We start from the raw sequence: 16,062 nt of genomic DNA, 5'->3' as shown, positions 1-16,062 counted from the left end.
GTAAAGGCTTTTACATTGTTACACAAATATATATATATTTCATGTAAATGCTGTCCTAATAATAACGATGCTGAAAATTCACCTTTGAACTCAGGAATAAATTACATTTTAACATATTCAAATGAAAAACAGATCGCCTGTTTTAAATTGCAATAATATTTCACAATATTTGTTTTTCCATAGATTTACTGTATTTTTGATCAAATAAATGCAGCCTTGGTAAGCATATTAGACTTCTTTCAACATTAAACATCTAAAGGACTAAAGGACTTCTCAAAATTTGGAGCGGTCAAAACAGGGGCACTTGCCAATAAAACTATACAATTTTTGAAAGCTTGCTGAGATGTCTCAGACCATTGAAAAATGACTTTTGGGCTCAGTAAGGCCCCGATCACACCTAACACGTTTTTCAGGTTCGAAACCGCGAGGCGCACAGCACTGCCTTTTTTCAGTGCTTTTTTGGCTGGTGTTATGTATGAGCATATACTTGGACATTTTTAAAATAACGTCTAGGCTCTTGCACTACCCACTGTAACTATAACTTTTATATTACAGATTTCTAGCTACTGGCGATTCGTACAGAAAAATTGCATTCAGCTACAGGGTTGTGAGCATTGTGAAAGATGTGTGTGAGGCAATCTGGTCATGTCTGGTCGGAGAATACATGCCATTTCCTGGAACGGAGGTGTGGTAGGATATTGCGGAGGACTTCCAGAAATTGTGGAATTTTCCAAATTGTGTTGGAGCAATTGATGGGAAACATGTCACAATTCAAGCCCCAGAAAATAGTGGCACCCAGTTCCACAATTACAAAGGCTCCTTCTCCATTGTCCTGCTGGCTGTGGTGGATGCCAGATATTGCTTCAGGATGATTGATGTGGGAGCAAATGGCAAGAGTAGTGATGGAGGTACGCTTTCCTCATCAGCCTTTGGCCAAGCACTCCGTCAAGCACTGCTCTTCCAGGAGCTGAAGGATCCATGCCCTTTGTTTTCGTGGCAGACGAGGCATTTCCTCTGTGGAGGAACATGATGAGGCCATTTCCTGGACACAACTTGACACCCGAGCAGAGGGTCTTTAATTACCGCCTGTCTTGAGCCCGGAGGATGGAGGAGTGTGCCTTCGGTATCCTGGCTTCACAGTGGCGACTGTACAGACGAGTCCTTGGAGTTTCACCTGAAGTTGCTGAAGTTGTGGTGAAGGCAACATGCATTTTGCACAACTTTATTCACTGGCATTCTGCTAATGAAGAGGACCCCAGCAGCACAGCATTGTGCCCTGAGCCATCAGCTGGGATGCAGGGTATCACTCAGGCTGGAAGCAGCAATGCCTCCAGAGAAGCGCTGGCTGTGAGAGAGAAGTTTGCCACCTATTTCTCCTCCTCTGCGGGTGAAGTGTCCTGGCAGCATGTCTTAATTCACTATCTACCATCTGAAGACACAATACATCCAACATCAATGTGAAAACAAAGGCTCTTTTAAGAGCCACTTCTATATTCAGTAAGAGAAAATAATTCTAAACAGCGCATTTATAGTCACCTTCATTTATACAGCGCTTTTAACAATATAGATTGTTTCAAAGCAGCTTTACAGTGATAATAAGAGATTACAGTAACAGAGAATGTTTTGGCTTTACAGCAGATCTAGAATTCAGTTATTGTATTTTATTGTATTGTATTGTCCGCTTTTAACGCGTCTTGACTGTCGTACAGTCTGACATTAATGACGACTGAGATCTTACAGTGTGACATGGCTTACAGCGAGGATCGTGTTCGTAGCAACAATCGTAAAGGACTATTATTAATCACACAGTGTGCGCCCGGCTTTAGTCTTGAGTTGTTGAGTTGTTGTATTATGTGGGGAACTGGTATGCATGTAAGAGGGAGAGAGAGTTGTTTTTGTACATGCAATGCTAGCAAAGAGACATGTGAGTTACCTGAATGTGATCTCTTGATTTACGTGACTATACAACAATGTCCACTAACTCTCATTAGAGTATTAGTAGACTGTATAGTATTAGTATAGTAAGTATTAGTTGTGATTGACGATCAGTTAAACTTCACAGAGCACATTTCTAGAACGGCCCGGTCCTGCAGATCTGCCTTATACAACATTAGGAGGATCAGGCCCTTCCTATCAGAGCTACACAACTCTTGTTCTCTCCAGACTGGACTATTGTAATGCTCTCTTGGCCTTCCAGCATCAACTGTCAAACCTCTGATCCAAACACTAATAACACTATATCATTACAATCAACATCACTCTTGTGTTTATGAAGAGAATGAGTCAGTGTTTCAATATGATCATCATGTTTTAGGTGTAATATATGATCCTGTCAATCAAACTGAACAGACTGCATTCAGTCACTTCTGCTGTCTGGACGTGATGCTTTCCATTTGAGACACACAAACTTTTACATTCTTACACAATTACTGTCACAACGGCTGATTCTTGATTTGTGATCATGTATTACATTTTTAATAACATTTTCATATACAGTATATTTACACCATCACCTAGAAATGTAATGATTATGTAACAATTAGTGTCAGAACGGCTGATTCTTGATCTTTATCTTTTTTATGATATTTTTATATAATAAAGTTTTTAATCTCCTATAAATGATCAATTTGTCTGCGCTGCTTCACCAAAGCAGAAGTGAAAGTGTTCCAGTCCAGATCATGTAACCAATCAGAGAGTGAGACTGAAACCCCATTTGCATTGTCAGGGTGGAGTGATTGTGATCCTCTCAGAATAGAGCAGCTCTGTCTCCAGAGACCATGCTCAAACCCCAAGAGCTTTATTTGACATTTACTGCTACATCAACCTTCTGAAAAGCACCTGCATCTTCATCTGTTAGTTGAATGATGTTGTCAGACACAAAGTGAACTTGTTGAGAAGCTTTATTGAATGTTGCAGCAAACACAGCAGATTGAAAGATCACACACACACACACTCAGTTTCAGTATTGAGTTGTAAATCACTACAGCTGCAGCACTAGACTCATGTGAATCCTGTCTGACACAGGACACTCAGATACGGCTCATCTTCAGGAGAGAAACATCAGCACTCAGAGCTCTTGTGGAACGAGACCTCATGAGGAGCTCCATCATGTGTTACTCTGCAGACGTACAGCTCTCCCTCTTCCCAGCGTGCTTTGCTGAGGGTCAGGACGCTACTGCGGCTGTAGCGGCCGTCCTGCTGGCTCTCTGCGCTGGTCAGAACCCCCTCGGTGACCTCTGACCCGTCCAGTGTCCAGCTCACCAGCGCCCCCTGTGGAGAGTAAGAGCTGAGCAGGCAGAGCAGTGCGGCTGAGTCTCCAGAGATCTGCAGAGAAGAGGGCGGCAGCAGAGACACTGAGGGCTTCACTGTGGGACCAGCTGCAGGAGACAAACACAACACATTCACACACACACACACACACACACACACACACACACACACACACACACACACACACACACACACACACACACACAACACACACACACACGCACACACACTTTGTTTAAAGCTTTTATACATATTGCATTATAAAAGTAGTTTAATGCATTAATTATGCACTGCTATACATTAAAATGCATGTATGATCTCATCAATTGTAAGTCTAACAGCAGTTATAACACATATTATCTATTATCAGGCCGATCTGACTGCTTTAATTCCAGCAATTATTCACTCTGAACATAAATATCTTACATTTTGAGATATTCACCTGAACTGAAAACTCAATTTCAAACAGAGTTAAAACACAATTGAATCATACAGAATGAACAAAACACTGAATTATAAGCACAACATGAGCAAAAGAGATTCAGTATCATTGACTGAACTACAGAAAGGAGCAACATTTACATTCTGATGTCAAATCTCTTTTTCCATGTATGATTTCTACAATAAAAGATGAACTAAATATGAACTCAGTGTAGAAATAAATGAAGGAAAAACAAACCTGTAATAAACTGATTAAACTCATAGTGAGACACAGTGTGGAAATATGTTTAGAATCTTTTTTTTTGTTGAAAACAACAATATCAGTAACACTTTATTTAAAGCCTTCATACATATTGCATTATAAAAGTCTATGCATGTATGATCTAATGGATACATTATAATATTATCTATTCATTGTTACACCTTTAGAAATTATAATACATTAAAACTCAAACAACCAATTCTAGATGTAACAAGGATTTGGAAACATTATAAAACATTTTACCTTTGGCTGCAATAATTTATGAAAATATAGGTAATTTAATCTTCATTATTATATTATTTATAATGCATTATACATAAAGGCGTCAAATACAGTTTTACCACAATATCTAATAATCATTATTATTAATAAATGTTGTTCTTTTTTCAACTGTAAAACACTTTCTGAAATCTAAATTGTATTTTTTTATTAGGTGATTAAATAGACAGACTTACCGATCACCAGTTTAGTTCCTCCACCGAATGTGTACCACAGTGATACAATCTAATGAAACGCTCGTACAAAAACCTCTATTCCACTCGAGTGAACACACACTCCAGCAGAGAGAGAGAAACAACACTTCAACACACTGATATTAGAAGATCCTCAGCTCTTCTCAACACTCACTCATTCAGATTTGACTAAATGCTTTCTGATATAACACTGTTTAAAGAAATATATTTGATGAGCTGTGACCTCTGAGGTGACCTTTGACCTCTTTGATCATGGATGATGTTGTGGAGTTTCTCATAATGATGCTTCTGTTCTTCATATGCAGATCAATCATCATGATTCACAGAAAAACCTGCAGCTTCAAATAAATCAATCAATAATTCTGAACATTTCAGATGCACATTGTTTAATATATAATGACCTGATTATGAGTCCTGATGAACTTCATGCATGTGGAAAATGTGGGGAATAAATAGACATCATGAAAATATTTCCCAGAGAGCAACATGTCAACATTGATTCCAAAGACCATAATTTTTTTTTTATTATTACTCTAAATATAGTAAAACTGATTTATTTAGTTCTTGATTTCTCATTGTTAACATGCTTTTAAAGGTGTAGCACAGAACTGTACTCACTGTACTGCTGCGTATGACATATGTTTAAAATGATCTACATTCATGATTCTCCAGACCAGGGCCGGCGCTAGCTATAGGCAGAGCAGGCGATTGCCTAGGGCCTCGGGCTTTGAGGAGGGGCCTCCATAACATCCCCTATATATATAGTCCACCAAGAAGGGCAGAAATACTAGCCTCATTGTTCATTGGATATTGTTGAATTGTCACTCATCTGCAGTTAAACCAATTAATGTTTCCGTTCGTTTCAAAGCGGGTGCCGGCTTCTGAACGTTTGTGTAACGAACGCCCATCAGGTGCTGCGAAGCAAAAGCCTAAATAGGCACGCAAAGAAGCACAGCTTGTAATGCAGGTGTGTGAGTTGTCGTCATCTATTTTGGAGTGATTGCAATGTATTCTAAATATAAACTTGTACTGCAGATCAGCGTCATTTCTGGAAAAATCATTCACTGCTTTTTTACGAGTTTAAAAGAGCGCGAGCGTCATTAACGTGCCCACACGCGGCGCTTTGAATTTGCGCGTACAATGAATAACATCCATAGACTGTAAAAAAATATGGACGTAGTGTCCGTGACGTCACCCGTAGGTTTCTGAAGAGCATTTTTGAAGCCTAAAGTGGGCGGAGCCGGCCGTCGCCATCTTGGCCTTGCGTCACTCCCGGATAACAGAAAATAGACAAACAGGCGGGGCGTGAGTGGAGCTGAAGCCTGGCTATCTGAAATCACCTAGCTCGACGTGATCGAGTTAGCTGATGATGTAAAAAGCCAATTAAACGTTCCTATTTTTGCCCTTCGAAATATTATACTAGTTAAAAGACATGCTACAAGTGAGACTGTGTATTACTTCAAGAGTGTTTGTGTGTGACAGTGATTTATGTGCATAAGTTACATGTCCGTCACTCTTTCATGGTCCGTCAGCGCGGCATCGCTCAAGTTCGTAGAGAGCTTATTCAGTCCATTTTAAATTCTGATGTTGGCCGTCTCTCAAATGGGTTGAAGTGCAAGTAAATGCGCTAGAAAATCCGCGCTCATTCACGGACGGAGAAAGCGCCGACGCCTGCATGATTTCATCTGACGGTAACTTAACATAAGCATATTATAATCCATCTGTTCCATGGGAGCAGAACGAACGAGCATTTATTGACGTTTTAAATTTGAAAACCCCAAAAAGCAACGAAATTGTCAGACATCCATTAGTGCATGTTCACAGAGGAAAACAACTGAAATACAGCGCTGGTTGTTCTCTCGAACAATAACGACGGAATCCAAAGACGTGGGCTTTGTAACGTTACCCAAGTATTAAATCGTATGAAATAATAATCCCGAAAAAAAGCACAAACACTGCAGAGGTGGCAAGTTCAGCAGCTAACATTGCTGAGGTGAAGTGACGGCTAGTAACAGCAGACAAACAGCTAGCACTGACAGCGGCAATCCATCTGTCACTCAAGTGGCTTGGCCACACCCTTAAATTTAAATATTAATCAACTAAACGGACGAGTTATAAAATAATTCACCCCCCTCACAGTTGTTATGAAGGGCAAAATCAGCTGTATAGACCAAATCCACATACAGACACCAGGCTTTAAACACGTTTTTTTCTGCTGTAAAATTTGCCATTTTAACATGGGGGAGATACAGATTTGACTCACTTCTGACAACAGCCTCAAGCGGCCAGTCAACGAATTGCAGTTTAACTCACTTCCGTGTTGGTTTCAAGAGAGAGACGGGGAGGTTGCCGCTTGATAACATCGCGTCTGGAGCTGACTAGTAAAAAAGCTACAAAAGTAAAAGACAAGACGTTTGTATTCAAAGTTAAAAAGCCAACACACAACAACATTTTTGGTAACACTTTACGGTAAGGGTACATGAATTATCATGAATTCATGTATAAATTCATGCATGAAATATGCATTCATTCATGCATTAATATCTCATGAATCATTAGGAACTAACACGAGTTCAACGTTTTTCATTCATGACTTCATGGATGAACAACACCTTAATTAAAACATTAACTAAGATGAGTACATCATCATGAATTATGATTTATTACGCATGATCATGTTTTCTTTGTTCACACAAAAAATTGGTCTTTACCACCCATTGTGGATAAAGCTATGGTTATGGTACATGAATCATCATGAATTCATGCATAAAAAAGTATTAATTCATGCATTCAAGACTACTCTTCGAATTATTAAAGGAATGTACAAAAATCCACATGATCTAATGCATGCATACAGGCTAGAACAGTATATCAATTAATGTGAGAACTTTTTTTCTGAATTATGATCTGAGTTATCCAGCATGTTCATGTCTTCTTCATAGCCTGCAGGTAAATGGACAGACCCCAAAATTGGCCAATCACAGCACATAACATACGAATTCTGTTGGCGTTCAAATACAGTAGTCATCATTAACTAAGCATTATTTATCTATGACTTCATCATGTGTGTGGCCCCTCAACTAAAGTGGTGACTTGGTGCTTTGAAACACTGATGAACAATGTGGCATAACTGTGAAATGACATGAATATGAAAGTTCAAGCCTTGGCAAACAATGTACTGTGGACAGAAATGGACTTTGATCTTAACTGTACTGCTTTATTCTTAAACGGTATAAACCAGTTAAAAACCATAAAGCTGTTTTAAAAAAAAAATGTTTCACAAACAGCTTGATCTCTATTTGGGTAAAGAGTCACCTAACGTATAAAGCTACTGATGTGACTCCTCCATATCATGAAATTGTAAAACAGCTTTATGGTTTTGTAAACAGTTTTCAGATATACAGGCACTTAAAATAAAGTTCATGGTGTTGAATTCCTTCTCAGCTCTTTCCAGCTGTTGATTTAACTGGTTTATACCGTTTGGTTTCAGAATAAAGCAGTAAAGTTACATAACATTATTACGATTTTACAGCTAAAAAACGTACGTTAAACTATTTACGAATATTTCATATCATAAAGATATCTGTATAATTTCCCTTTTACCATTTAATAGATTATAAATGTAAGATCCCTTAACCCTAACTCCACACCTAAACATACCCATTTTATAGATAATATTAAAAGGATAAAACGTAATGGACATATGTGTAGGGAAATGGCTTAATGTAGCATTAAAAGATAGTTTGAGCCACTAATCCTACCCCTACCCCTAAACCTAACCATTTCTTAAAACTACGTAACTACAATTATAAATTAAAACAACAGACAGACAATCACAATCATTTATTTATTGAGAAAATGTCAAAACCGGTACCAAAAGTCGTTCACATGACGATGTGTCGCAGTCCTCTCTGGCAGTAACGTTATATAATAGTTGTGTATGAGGTAACGTTACAGAGCAGAATTTAAGTTATTAATCCATGAAAATGTTAATCCGGTTTCGGTTTGCTGTTCGCTCTGTGAAGGCGCGCGCACTTCTCCATTTCAAATGTAGTACACAGCTTAAACACGGCATGTCGCAACCTGTGACGAAGCAGACGAGAGCCAATGAGCGTTTGATATCACTGCCGTAAAACATGTCGTAACGCTTCGGGCGCAATTTTTGAATTTGAATTCACCACGAGCGCGGGATGCCGGGATTTGACGTTGACGGTCTCTGCTGAGAAATGGAGATGAAGATCACTGGATAAAGGGCTGCATTTGGATCTGTTTCTTGCAAACAACGTATGGATTCTAAAGATTTGGATCACATTAAGCTAATAAAATTTATGTTGTGTTTGAGTGTATTATGTGTCAAAACATTAATGCCACGATTTTAATATGCATAAGTTAAATATGAATACGCCCAAATTTGTACGTCGTTGTTTGTATAAGTTGTTTATAAGTAAATAAATTACGTTTTTTGTGCTGTCCACTGTCAGTATTATACGTTTCTGTGTGTATAAAACATAAATAAATGTACGTATGGTAGAACTACACTTTACGTAAAAATACACATGTATTCTCATGAGATCACGTTGCAAGTTAAGATCAAAGTCCATTTCTGTCCACAGTACATTGTTTGCAAAGGCTTGAATGTTCATGTTCATATTCATGTCATTTCACAGTTATGCCACATTGTTCATCAGTGTTTCAAAGCACCAAGTCACCACTTTAGTTGAGGGGCCACACACATGATGAAGTCATTGATAAATAATGCTTAGTTAATGATGACTACTGTATTTGAACGCCAACAGAATTCGTATGTTATGTGCTGTGATTGGCCAATTTGGGGGTCTGTCCATTTACCTGCAGGCTATGAAGAAGACATGAACATGCTGGATAACTCAGATCATAATGAAAACACATTGTTCATCAGTGTTTCAAAGCACCAAGTCACCACTTTAGTTGAGGGGCCACACACATGATGAAGTCATTGATAAATAATGCTTAGTTAATGATGACTAGTATTTGAACGCCAACAGAATTCGTATGTTATGTGCTGTGATTGGCCAATTTTGGGGTCTGTCCATTTACCTGCAGGCTATGAAGAAGACATGCACATGCTGGATAACTCAGATCATAATTCAGAAAAAAAGTTCTCACATTAATTGATATACTGTTCTAGCCTGTATGCATGCATTAGATAATGTGGATTTTTGTACATTCCTTTAATAATTCGAAGAGTAGTCTTGCATGCATGAATGAATACTTTTTTATGCATGAATTCATGATGATTCATGTACCATAACCAGGGCCGGATTAACATAAGGGCTAGGTGGGGCTGAAGCCCCAGGGCCCGCGGGATTAGGGGGCCCGTGATTGGCTGGAGGAAATGAGATTGTCAAATCACAGGTGGTTGATTTGTGTATAATAAAATAACAAGAAGTTATTGGAAAATGTGCCTGACTGATATAATTCACCGCCCAATCAAATTAACTCTACAATTTGCCTCATGACGTTGGGAAACGCCTCTTTTCGTTACGCTTTCGTGTAGGTTAGAACATGGGTAAATTAAGCCTGGCTATAAATCGCTCACTGGAGTCCAAAAATGATGAAGAAAAGTGATAGTGGTGCACAAAAAAGGAAAAACAAACTAGAAAGGCAGAAAAGGGATGCAAAAATTCCTAAACTAACAAGCTACTTTGGTTCACTTTCGTCCGTGCCCGTGGAAGACCACGAGTGCAGCGGCAGCAGCCCACAGTTAGCTTCACCCTCCTGCGTCGTCGTCACCGATCCTCGTGTTTTATACGTCGAAGAAGGTAAGCAAGCAGCTGATAAGTTAATGAGTTTAGCACTATTTGGGTGGTAATTGTTTCTCGTGGAGTCGTAAGGTATTTTCAATATTTATAGGGGCTATATAGTCGGTGATTTTATTGCAGTCTGAATCCAGAATGTCAGTGTTTTTTCTCCCACCCACCCGCGCGCGTAAAAATCCCTGACCGAATTACTGTTTTTTGACGAACATCAAGGTCCAATATACAAAGTAGGCTACATGGGCATTTTTGCCACGATGAGTTTTTGTCTTTGTGGCGACGAGGCCGAGGGCCGTGGGAGAGCGGCACGAGGCCGGTGGCCTAATTACTCTAATGAGCGAGCCCTGCGCGACGCACCCGTATCGCTCATCAGAGTAATCAGGCCACCGGCCTCGTCCCGCTCTCCCACGGCCCTCGGCCTCGTCGCCACAGTCTTATTTTAATATTACATAATCTAAAATAAATATATCACACAAGTAAAAGCGATGTTTTCCACAAATATCAGCACAATTGCTAATGTGATATATATGTTATGCAACAATAAATGAGTTGACCATTGACCAAGTTAATGTTGAGAGTTACGTTTTGGTTTATCGTCATTTCACAGATGAAAATTCCAAAAAGAAACCACAGCAGAAACAATCTCTGAAACTGATAACTTAGTGGTGATTCGTTACTGAATGATCCGCGTTTTGAACGAATGGGTTCATTTAATGATTCATTGACTGATCGTTTGATTCGTCGTTGAATCAAACAGTCGTTTGAACAAATCGGTTGAATGAATGACTCGCTTATCAAAACAGTGACTTGCCGCCACCTACTGTTAGTTTAATTTCATAATTAAAGTACTTAATTAAAAATGAAAAATAAATCATTTTATATTTAAATATTATTTAAAATAATCATAGCATTTACGTAATTGTAAATGCAGTGTAAATGTATTAATATTTTTTTACAGATATCCACATGAGAAACAATTACCACCTGAATAGGGCTTTAGAAAGCAAATGTTTTATTAATGCTTACTTTGTCCCTTTAGATAAGAATGAGAGAAATAGCCTGGTGCACAATGAAATATTGGGGCCATCATCATCACCACCACCAGACATCATATCGGATCAGAATGCAGGGGAAAATGACATCTACAGTACTGATCCGGGATGTTGGCCTGCTGACATTAACATACAAGGCCAAAATTATTGGATCGAAAAAGGACCAATGCCATGTCAGAATCGCAGCTGTGATTTTTCTGCTTCCGAAAAACAATACAAACACCAAAAACGGGCGTTTTCAAAGACACTTCTGAGCCGAAAACTTGCGAATGGTGAGTCTGTTCCACGTGACTGGCTTCTGTACTCTCCAATCAAAGGATCTGTGTTTTGTTTTGTTTGCAAATTGTTTGGAGGCATTTCATCATTTTCCGGAACATCTGGATACAGTGACTGGAAACACGCACACAGTCGCATTCCTGATCATGAGAACTCTGACCATCACAGAGAGTGCATGGTAACATGGGTGACAAGGACATCTGAAAAGGGGCAGATAGATGCGGGCCTTAGGGATCAGTTCAAATTGGAGCGTCAGTACTGGGAGGATGTGCTGAAAAGGGTTGTAGCTACAGTAAAATTTTTGTCTGAGCGTGGTTTATCGTTCAGGGGCGATACTGAGACTTTCAATTCCACCAATAACGGTAATTATATGGGAATACTTGAACTCATTGCTCAATTCGATCCATTTCTGCGGGAACACATAGCTCGTTTTGGAAATGCTGGGAGAGGAAAGCCGTCCTATCTGTCAAGTACAATATGTGAAGAAATTGTCAAATTGATGGGAGAAAAAGTTTTATCGGAGATCGTCAACAAAATAAAATTAGCCAAGTACTTTTCTATAAGCGTGGATTCCACACCAGACATTGCCCACATCGATCAACTCACTTTCATAGCGCGATACCTTTCTCCTGAGGGAAATATAGAGGAGCGCTTTCTTGAATTTCTTCCTATTACAAGCCACACAGGGGAATCACTTTTTAACTCTGTGATGACTGTACTGAATGAGCTGGGAATAGACATAAACAATTGTCGAGGACAGTGTTACGACAATGCAAGCAATATGTCGGGGGCTTATAAGGGTGTACAGTCACGCATTCGGGAGGTAAATCCACTGGCAGAATGGGTGCCTTGCGCAGCACACACACTTAATTTAGTGGGAATAAACACAGTGAATTGCTGCTTTGAAACAAATGAGTTTTTTACATTTGTGCAGACACTGTTTAATTTCTGCTCCCGATCATCCTCGCGATGGCAGGTGATTGCCAGTGGTCTCGAAGCAAATGAGAACAAGCGAATTGAGAGTTTAAAGTCCTTGTCAGACACCCGGTGGTCTGCGCATGCCTCAGCAACTAAAGTACTCTGCTACAACTATTCAAATATTCAGCGGTCTCTCATTGACTTGTCTGAGGACGACAATCAGAATTTATCCACGCGTAACGAAGCTAGAGTGCTCTCAAAGCAAATGGACAAATTGGAAACCGCTCTTCTTTGCAAATACTGGAACGGCGTACTTCAACGTTTTGATGCAACTAGTACAGTCCTACAAAACATTGACCTTGATCTCTCCAAAGCTGTGGATTTAGTTGCATCTTTAAGGGACTTTGTTGCAGAATTGAGAGGCCAGTTTGATTGTTTTGAAACCGCTGCGAAAGGAATGTCACCTACTATTTCACAGGCCTACAAAAGTGACTCCCAAAGGAAGCGAACACGTAAAAAACATGCCGATGAACCAGACAAACCTCATCTGGACTTGCAGATGTCTGGTAGACAGAAGTTTATTGCAGATGTTTTTTATGTGATAAATGACCGTCTTATAGCCGAGCTTGACAGAAGAAGTGAATCATACAAAGAGATCACTAACTTTTTCACTTTCCTGAATAATATTCATACTCTCTCTGATCAAGAACTTCGTTCTTCTTGTGTTAAATTACAACAGAAGTACAATACAGACTTACAAGAAGATTTTGCTGATGAGTTTGTACATTTTAAAGCATTTTGCAAAAAAGAAAAGACAGTTTCAGCCAGAGAATTGCTGCAAGAAATAAGAGCAAGGGACCTTCAAAATGTTTTTCCAAATGTAGACATAGCCTTGAGAATATATCTCACCTTACCAGTCACGAATGCGTCAGGAGAGCGCTCCTTCTCAAAATTATCTTTCATTAAATCTCGATTGCGGTCAACAATGGCACAAGAAAGACTAAGCCATCTAACACGGATGTCCCTGGAATGTGACATTGTTAGAACCATGGATTTTAATGATATCATTAAGGATTTCTGCTCTGCTAAAGCTAGAAAAAAGACTATTTAACTGTAAGACCCTATGTAAAAGGTTGTAAACCTTTAAAAAGTATTAAAATGTAAAATGTAAAAAGTTCACCCAAAAATGAAAATTCTGTCATTTACTCACCCTCATGTTGTTCAAAACCTGTATGAATTTATTTCTTCTCACACAAAAGAAGATATTTTATATAGTGTTAGTAACCATACAGTTTATGGTAGTCATTGACTTAATATATGTTTTTCCTACTATGGAAGTCAGTGGATGCCGTCAACTGTCTGGTTACTAACACTATATAAAATATCTTCTTTTGTGTAGAGCAAAAGAAATAAATTCATACAGGTTTTGAACAACATGAGGGTGATGTTATTGAACTATCCCTTTAAATTATTCATGGTTAAGTACTTATTGAGGAAGTATGACTGAAATGAGTAATGTTTTTGCTGATTTTGGCAACCTTCATGCTTTTGAGTTCATATCTGAACTATCCCTTTAAATTATTCATGGTTAAGTACTTATTGAGGAAGTATGACTGAAGTATGAGTAATGTTTTTGCTGATTTTGGCAACCTTTATGCTTTTAAATTCATATCTGAACTATCCCTTTAAATTATTCATGGTTAAGTACTTATTGAGGAAGTATGACTGAAGTATGAGTAATGTTTTTGCTGATTTTGGCAACCTTCATGCTTTTAAATTCATATCTGAACTATCCCTTTAAATTATTCATGGTTAAGTACTTATTGAGGAAGTATGACTGAAGTATGAGTAATGTTTTTGCTGATTTTGGCAACCTTTATGCTTTTGAGTTCATATCTGAACTATCCCTTTAAATTATTCATGGTTAAGTACTTATTGAGGAAGTATGACTGAAGTATGAGTAATGTTTTTGCTGATTTTGGCAACCTTCATGCTTTTAAATTCATATCTGAACTATCCCTTTAAATTATTCATGGTTAAGTACTTATTGAGGAAGTATGACTGAAGTATGAGTAATGTTTTTGCTGATTTTGGCAACCTTCATGCTTTTGAGTTCATATCTGAACTATCCCTTTAAATTATTCATGGTTAAGTACTTATTGAGGAAGTATGACTGAAGTATGAGTAATGTTTTTGCTGATTTTGGCAACCTTTATGCTTTTAAATTCATATCTGAACTATCCCTTTAAATTATTCATGGTTAAGTACTTATTGAGGAAGTATGACTGAAGTATGAGTAATGTTTTTGCTGATTTTGGCAACCTTTATGCTTTTGAGTTCATATCTGAACTATCCCTTTAAATTATTCATGGTTAAGTACTTATTGAGGAAGTATGACTGAAGTATGAGTAATGTTTTTGCTGATTTTGGCAACCTTCATGCTTTTAAATTCATATCTGAACTATCCCTTTAAATTATTCATGGTTAAGTACTTATTGAGGAAGTATGACTGAAGTATGAGTAATGTTTTTGCTGATTTTGGCAACCTTCATGCTTTTGAGTTCATATCTGAACTATCCCTTTAAATTATTCATGGTTAAGTACTTATTGAGGAAGTATGACTGAAGTATGAGTAATGTTTTTGCTGATTTTGGCAACCTTTATGCTTTTAAATTCATATCTGAACTATCCCTTTAAATTATTCATGGTTAAGTACTTATTGAGGAAGTATGACTGAAATGAGTAATGTTTTTGCTGATTTTGGCAACCTTTATGCTTTTGAGTTCATATCTGGAGTAAATGCACTACATGGGGTGCAAATGTTTTATCAATAAAATGTTTCCAAAATGAACCAAGAAATTATGTGGAGTAATTTTTTATCAATGATGTTCCATCAAAATCTGTGCAGTAGAGGGTTAATGTGTTAAATAGCCTGGACTATTTAGTGTGCAAAAATAATAAGTAATGATAAAGAAAAGCATTAAATACATTGATTAATAACAATAAAAAAATATTTATTGCGGTAGAAGACTGGCGTGGCAATCAGATGAAAGGGGGCCCTTGGTGTTGCTATAGCCCCAGGGCCCAAAGTCCTCTTAATCCGGGCCTGACCATAACCATAGCTTTATCCACAATGGGTGGTAAAGACCAATTTTTTGTGTGAACAAAGAAAACATCATGATCATGCGTAATAAATCATAATTCATGATGATGTACTCATCTTAGTTAATGTTTTAATTAAGGTGTTGTTCATCCATGAAGTCATGAATGAAAAACGTTGAACTCGTGTTAGTTCCTAATGATTCATGAGATATTAATGCATGAATGAATGCATATTTCATGCATGAATTTATACATGAATTCATGATAATTCATGTACCCTTACCGTAAAGTGTTACCACATTTTTAAATGTTTCAAATAAAGGATCTCATATCTATGGGTCTATCTTCTACATTCTGCTGATGATTAGATTATACCCTGACATCATAAACTACTTACGCCAATAATATCAGTTTAGATTTTTTTTTCTGCTCAGTAGAGATCGTGTCTTTCTCTTCCACTTGATTTGTGTATA

The 16,062-nt window shown here is 38.1% G+C and overlaps 1 gene segment (V, D, J or C); it reads right to left on the bottom strand.

The window, feature by feature from the left end:
* Nucleotides 1-2,441: 2,441 nt before the first annotated feature.
* Nucleotides 2,442-16,062, bottom strand: part of LOC307151171 (Ig kappa chain V-III region MOPC 63-like) — an 88,400-nt gene continuing 74,779 nt past the window's right edge. The window contains exons 3-4 of the V gene segment in view: nucleotides 4,429-4,477; nucleotides 2,442-3,377 (exon numbers count right to left, since the gene is read on the bottom strand).

Source organism: Squalius cephalus (genome assembly GCF_949319135.1).
Source record: "Squalius cephalus genome assembly, chromosome: 23".
NCBI lineage: Eukaryota > Metazoa > Chordata > Actinopteri > Cypriniformes > Leuciscidae > Squalius > Squalius cephalus.
The sequence above is the reverse complement of the archived record's forward strand: the minus strand, read 5'-3'. Positions and strand labels throughout refer to the sequence as shown.